The sequence below is a fragment of the Micromys minutus genome (genome assembly GCF_963924665.1).
Source record: "Micromys minutus genome assembly, chromosome: 5".
Classification (NCBI taxonomy): Eukaryota; Metazoa; Chordata; class Mammalia; order Rodentia; family Muridae; genus Micromys; species Micromys minutus.
The window spans coordinates 64,657,228-64,663,888 of NC_137974.1; positions in this window are offsets into that span (position 1 = coordinate 64,657,228).

Consider the following 6,661-nt stretch of genomic DNA (forward strand, 5'->3'; position numbering starts at 1 on the left):
CACACAAAGTAACTTCTGTGCTCATCATTATTCTGAGTTATTGATGCAACTCCTATTTCTGTCTAGAATCTTCCAAGTAGCATCCAATTGTCTTTTCTTCTTTCATGGGACCGATGGACATGGAGGGAAACAGTATGTGACTTAATGTATAGGTCCTAGACCTAACTTCTCAATCACCAGTTCATTTGTTAAAAGACTTGTACATCACTCTCTGGAGTAACCAAAGATCTTTAAGGAATGATTTTATTACAGATAATTTTATTATCGTGTTAGGGCAAGTTTTATGCCCACCAGTGAAGGAAAACCCCCTCTTGATGGCATTGCAGTCTTCATAGAACTTACTAACAATCCCCCCCCCAGTGCCTTAGATTGTTCTTCCTTCAACCTCTCCACACTCTCCACATGCTTCATGTTGTGAAGACCATTTGATGGATAAGTAGTTAAACAAGAGTGGCCTTTTTTTGGTATGCATCTTACAATTATATTTTGAGTCCTTATTTTGAGAGATTTTCCTAATGAGATAAATATGTATTGAATAACAAGTCACAGGTACAAAGTCCAATGTTGCTGCCTTTTGACTTGAAGTCTCATGGGGAGAAACCAAGAGATATAATGTAAAAAACATGAACTTGTGAGCAGAAAAGGGAAAAGGGTTCATGTTCAGGGTGTCTAGTTCATTTTTAATTAGCTTCAGGAAGGCTCAAGACACTTTGCATTTGGGGGCTTCAGTCTATCCCGTCTGTACTTCAGAGTTTCATCCAGATGCTACACAGGACACTTTCCACCTTCACCATTCCATTGCCACACATGAGGTCCCAAAACTTTTCTAGATCACATTATACTGTGAATGGAGGGATCTGACGGTGAGAGAGGACAAAGTTGAGGATTGATGTCTGTGTCTTCATATGCGATGTTCTTTAAAATGCCTAAGAAAAACAAGCTACCTCGAATAGAGCTTATCAGAACAATGAAAAAGCCATGAACTAGGTAACATTGAGAATCAAAAATGGCTTTGTGCCCCACCCAGAAACACGAACAAACACAGAATAAGCTAAATAAGCCAAACAGAAAAAGTCTGCTTTGTTATCCTTAGGTATTTGGTGAATTTGGTCATAATGAGATAAGTTGGCTGCATGCCATTGGCTAGAGCCTATCTTTTCAATATCCATTGCCTGGAACTGGGTTATTTCATTAAGAACATATATACCACTAAGTACTCTTTCAGTCCAGTAGAATAGTTTTCTTTTCTTTCCTTTTAGGCTTATAGTATTCTACATTTTCATCAATGTCAATGATCCATATTTTTAATTGTACTTTTAGATGGTATTTATATGTCCATATGTTTGCACACACTATTTCATTTTTCAGGAAAAAAAACCACTACTGAATAGGTTTTACTAGAATTATCTTTTTTTTTTAATAAGCAAAGCTGTGAAAGTTACATAATCAACTCCACAAAGCTACAAGATAAATGTATGATGAAGCTGAAACAAACCCAGCACCTTCCCTTTGGTATCAGAGCTCCAAACAGATAAAATAACCTTTCCTTGGGAAAATAATAAGTATAGCAAATGTGTGGCCAGAACACTGAGCACTGCCTTGATGCATGATGTCTAATGAAGTAAAGTCTCAAGTACTGGCAATCCAGAGCTCATGGGATAGTAAGATTCTCTGCTTCACCTGATGACTTATAAAATCAAAAGAAAAAGGCATGATTGATGTATATAAAAATGATAGCATCATTTTTAATAGACACTCGAGTGTATTGTCATTAAGGTTTTACTTTTAGTGAAGCAAAGTTAAGATATACAAAGAAATGGGTATTAACAGACTTATGCAAGGCTTTGGGAGAGCATTTAGGAAGAAGTAGTATATACTCAAGACATATTTGTGGCCGTCTCTCAGAGGAGCCACCGGAGTGGTTTAAAAAGATTCAAAATAAGCAAGTTGTGTTACATGAGATTTGGAGATGTCATTAAATGGTAGCAGGGTTGTCTTAGGTCCAGATTTTCTCACTCCCAAGAGACTCTTGTTTCACTCTATCACTTGAGGCATCTCACTGTCCCAATTTCCCTGAGAGTGATGAATTTCCCAGAATATAAACTATCTAGCTGGCTACCCTACCATAACATTGTCTGAGTTCTATCATATACTGTATGACTCTGCCTTTACAAAGGGCAATCAATGGTTAAGTGAGCAGGTCTTTGAGATAACCAAGTGGCCCATCTTGTTATCAAGATGAAACTGGAATAATAATGATAATCTTGTAACCAAGATCTTGATTATGATACTAATCAAAACATTTGCCATGAAAATGTCAATTATCATTAAATAGCATTTCCTTACTAACAGCATGGGAACGTAGCCAGTAATATAATAAGCCACCCACGATGGAGTGAAGGGATGCTGCCTATGTTCTGGGAAAGGACCACAGAAAATAAACTGTAGAGAATGATTTATAAACTAATGTGATCATTTGTATAGGGGAAGTAAGTGTGTTGGGTACTCTGCAGCCACTCCTCTTGATTCTAAAAGGGAAAGTGTCTTTTATCCAGAAGACCAATGATGATAAAAACTGTGCATCAAAACACTGTCCTCACCTCAGCCATAAACAAAAGAAAATTTCACATAATCCCTGTTTTGATGATTCTTAAGTGATTATTTCCTAGTGATTTATAGTTACCATGACACCATGGATAGATTTTTCAATTTTTGTCTCCCCCTTTCCCCTTACCACTGAATTCTTTTCTAGCACTGAGCTGTTCTTATCCATGCCAACTTAGATTAAGTCAAATTACTTCTCATTTCAATACTGACAAAGATTTTGTTTGACAGCAAGAGTGACCTCTGGTTTTTCACCCAAGGACGTCTTATCTGCAGAATGAATCATATGCTACATCTAAGAGGATGGCAGAGAAATCTAAAGCATTTCCACTTCTAATAGAATCAGAAAAAAAGGTATAAAACCATAGTTAAGGACATCCAAGCCCAACAGAAATAGGGATCAGCTGATTTAACATTGGGGATTTAGGAAATCCTAGAATTTACTCCCAATTTATGGACAAGGATTTCATTAAGTATAAACCTTAAAGGGAGTGTATGAAAGTCAGGCCGGTTTGCAAGTAGCAGTGACCCATATTGTAATCATGAATGAAACTGGAAGGTGGACGTGGGCGTGAAACAGAGAAAGGAGAGAAGATACACGTTTCTTTTGGTTGCAATCCCATGAGTCTATTTGTGTTGGATCTAAATCCAAAGCTAAAAGGCAGTTCTCACTCAGCTTCCTTCACCGGACACTTAGTGTCTTAGACTTTTATATTATTTTTACAAGAGCTGGCTTTTCTGAAACTGATATTCTATGTAAGTGAGACAAATGATGGCTGCTCTTATTTTATGGACAAAGAAGGATGAAAATAATTTGTCCAAAGCCACATTACTAGAGATTTGTCTATGCTACAGCCTCCTTCCTCTTTCTATATCTTTTCACTGCCCCTTTCTTCTCATTTATGATAATTCAGTGGTTTCCATCTGTGTTTTATAGTCTCAGTGTTCTCAGTGGAACATTGGGTGACTCAGAAGAGGATGTCTCATGTGCCCAACTCATTTCTTGTCTTGTGTGGGTAACCCCCAAAGTACTGAATTCAAGTCCCTCCACAACATACTGAGACACCATCCCTCCAGTTGCTGGTGTGCCAGCTAGTATCCACACCATCACATTTACACTCAGGATGAAGGAAGCTCTATACTGTGGGATTACTGGGGCAAAGAGTTCTGTATCACAAATCTGAGAAAACAAAAAAATCACAATGAAGCAACTTACATAAACAGGTACAGAGGGTGACTGACAAAATCAAATTGATGTGTGAAAGAGCTGGCAGAAGAGAGATTTAAAATACTATATCCTCTGGCTCTAATATAATGATGCTTGCATAGTTTTGCAGTTCCACCTTACAAGCTTCTGTGGTCTTGTTGGTTCTTAAGGCATAAAGTTGAGAATTACAGTCACATCCAAGTTTAAACAAAGAAATGAAAAACTGTTACTCAGAAGGACCATCTGTCATTTTTGTCCGACTCTGCCTTTCTTACTTATCTGGCTATGAGTTGTGAACAATGAATTTGATGGTTAATTAAGTCAAATAGAATGTCGCATTGACTCCAGAGGACTCTGCAGTATGACTCATAGTTAAGTGTTTTTCTCAGAGGGCTCATTTGCAAATGTTCAAAGGCTAAAAACATTTGCAAAGATGAATGGCAAGTGGAATTGTAATGAAATATTTTTGGAATGTATCTGTCACCTTATAAGTGGTAGCGTTGAAGGGTAGCTTTTTCTCACCTGAAACTTCTGGTGTTTTATTTGAAACCTTCAAGAATAGCTCTAACCAGATGATTTCTAAAGTGTGATTAAGTGGGATGGGTTTAATACTATTATGAACACTTGTTAGCCTTTAATTTTTAAAGCACATGATAATTGTGACAAGTGATTTTAAATAAAAAGTAAGAACCTCCTATTTTCAACTGTTAACACAATGCACCATCATAAAAATTGCAACATAATGAAAAATTATCTGAGATCAAAGAAATAAACTTTCAAAATATTCAGATATCTCCCACTTAACCACATTTAGATATTCTTAAGGGTAGAAATAAATGTCATTAATAAAAATAACACGTAAAGTTGACTTTTAAATTAATAACTAGTTTGTTAAAAATTACCAGTCCTCTAGAGTTTAAGGACAATATTTCTAAAAGGTGTTCACAAATCCCAATTGGATAGGGAAGAATGGGCATGACATTTTACCGGGAAGAATGGGCATGACATTTTACCCTTAGGTGTGGAGTTATTGGCAATTGAAAAATGCAGGGAGATGAGAGATTTCTTTAATAGTGTAGTGATTGGTAAACAAATCACCTTCCAGTGGATAGCCTCACACGCAACAATATTTAAGCAAAACAAATTGGAGAGGATGTTCTTTTAAAGAAAAGAGCAAAAATTAAAAGGACATACAGTTAATTGAGTGTTTAGGAAAGAGGGGTGGATCTGTTAGGAACTGAGAATGGGACAAATATGACAACATGCATGAAGAGTCTCGGAGAACTATTGAAGATCATATCCCTTTTTAAAAGCAAATTTGTATTTATAAGTAAAGAATGTCTTCTTTCCTCCTGTAGACTGCCCCAGGCTCTGCAGAAGGTGAAGGATCCTTGGCCACACAGAAGGACTTGGGCAACAGTGATACAAAATGTATTACACACATCCACAGGCTCCCCGAGGGCAGGAAAGGAGGCACTGACTGAGGGTGAGAAGCACCGATAAAGTTCTATCAAAGGCAACATGAAAAGTTGGAGCTTCTTATCAGTTGTAGGGCCAAGAGCAAATTATCTCTGGGCCTCAGTTTCTTCATTTGTATAATGAGACTAATAGTAAAGAACCTCACAGGACTCTTGTTAATGTGATTTTAATTAGCAAATTAATGTAATAATGTATATAATGTTCCCAGTGAATCACCTGGTGAGTAGGAAGGGAACAGTATAGAACGAATTACGTGTATTGTTTTGCTCTCTTCTTAACTGCAAACTTTAAATTTGTAGGAAGGTTTCACTGCCAGCCAACCAGGGCTGCAGAGACAAAGCAGGTGTCCTCAGAAAGTCAGACTGAAGACTTTTCTCTGGGAAATGGAACACAGTGAGCACCTCAGCAATCACAGTCTATACCCGGCTTAATTGTTTGAATAGTTCATCACATCTTGGCCAATAAGTTCTCCACAATGTTCATAAATCTAGTTTTTCATGAATAGGCCTTATCTGTCACAGAGTAGCTTTGTAAGCTACCATAACCTCTAAGACATACTTACGCTTTCCAGATCTGGTTATTTTGAAAAGCTTTTCTCTCTCTTTTCCTTTCTTTCTTTCTCTTTCTTCCTTTCTTTCTTTCTTTCCTTCTTTCTTTCTTTCTTTCTTTCTTTTAAATAATTTTTATATAGTTAATATTTTATTCACTTAACATCACAATTGCAGCACTCCCTTCCCTGAACTCTTTCCAGTCCCACCCTTACAAGTCCCTCCCCTTTACACCCTCTTCTCCTCAGAGAAGGGGAATCCCCCTCGGGTATCACCCCATTCTGGAACATCTAGTGCAGGCAGGACTAGACATGTCCTGTTTTGCTGAGTCCTTGTTGATGGAGGAATCCAGACAGAGAATACTTCTTTCTAGCTGTTGTCTTTTGGATCTGACCTGTAGAAAAGCAGCAGTACCAGCATCCTCTGCAGTTCTGTTTCCTTTGCTACTTTGAAGTGTTGCAAACACTGCATTCTTTACTGGACTTTCCAACTGTGTGTGCCTTTCTAGAAGAGAATCATTCACTCTGTGAGTACAGGAACTGGGTTTCTTTGCGCCATGGCTTAGCTTGTTGTGACTTGTTAAATAAAAGTGGTTCTCAGAGATTTAAAAGTGCCTGGCTCTACACTGCTCCTTTAAATACATCTCCATAAAAATGTCAACAGGGAATTCTCAGCCTTCATTTGGTCTTTGGTTGTGAAAAGAAGATCTGGAAAGCGTCTATTCACTATCAGATTTACTGTTCTTAAGATTCAATATACAGTGAAAATCCAAACTGGGAGAGGCCCATCAACAGTCTTTAAATTTCAATTAAAAATTAGTGCC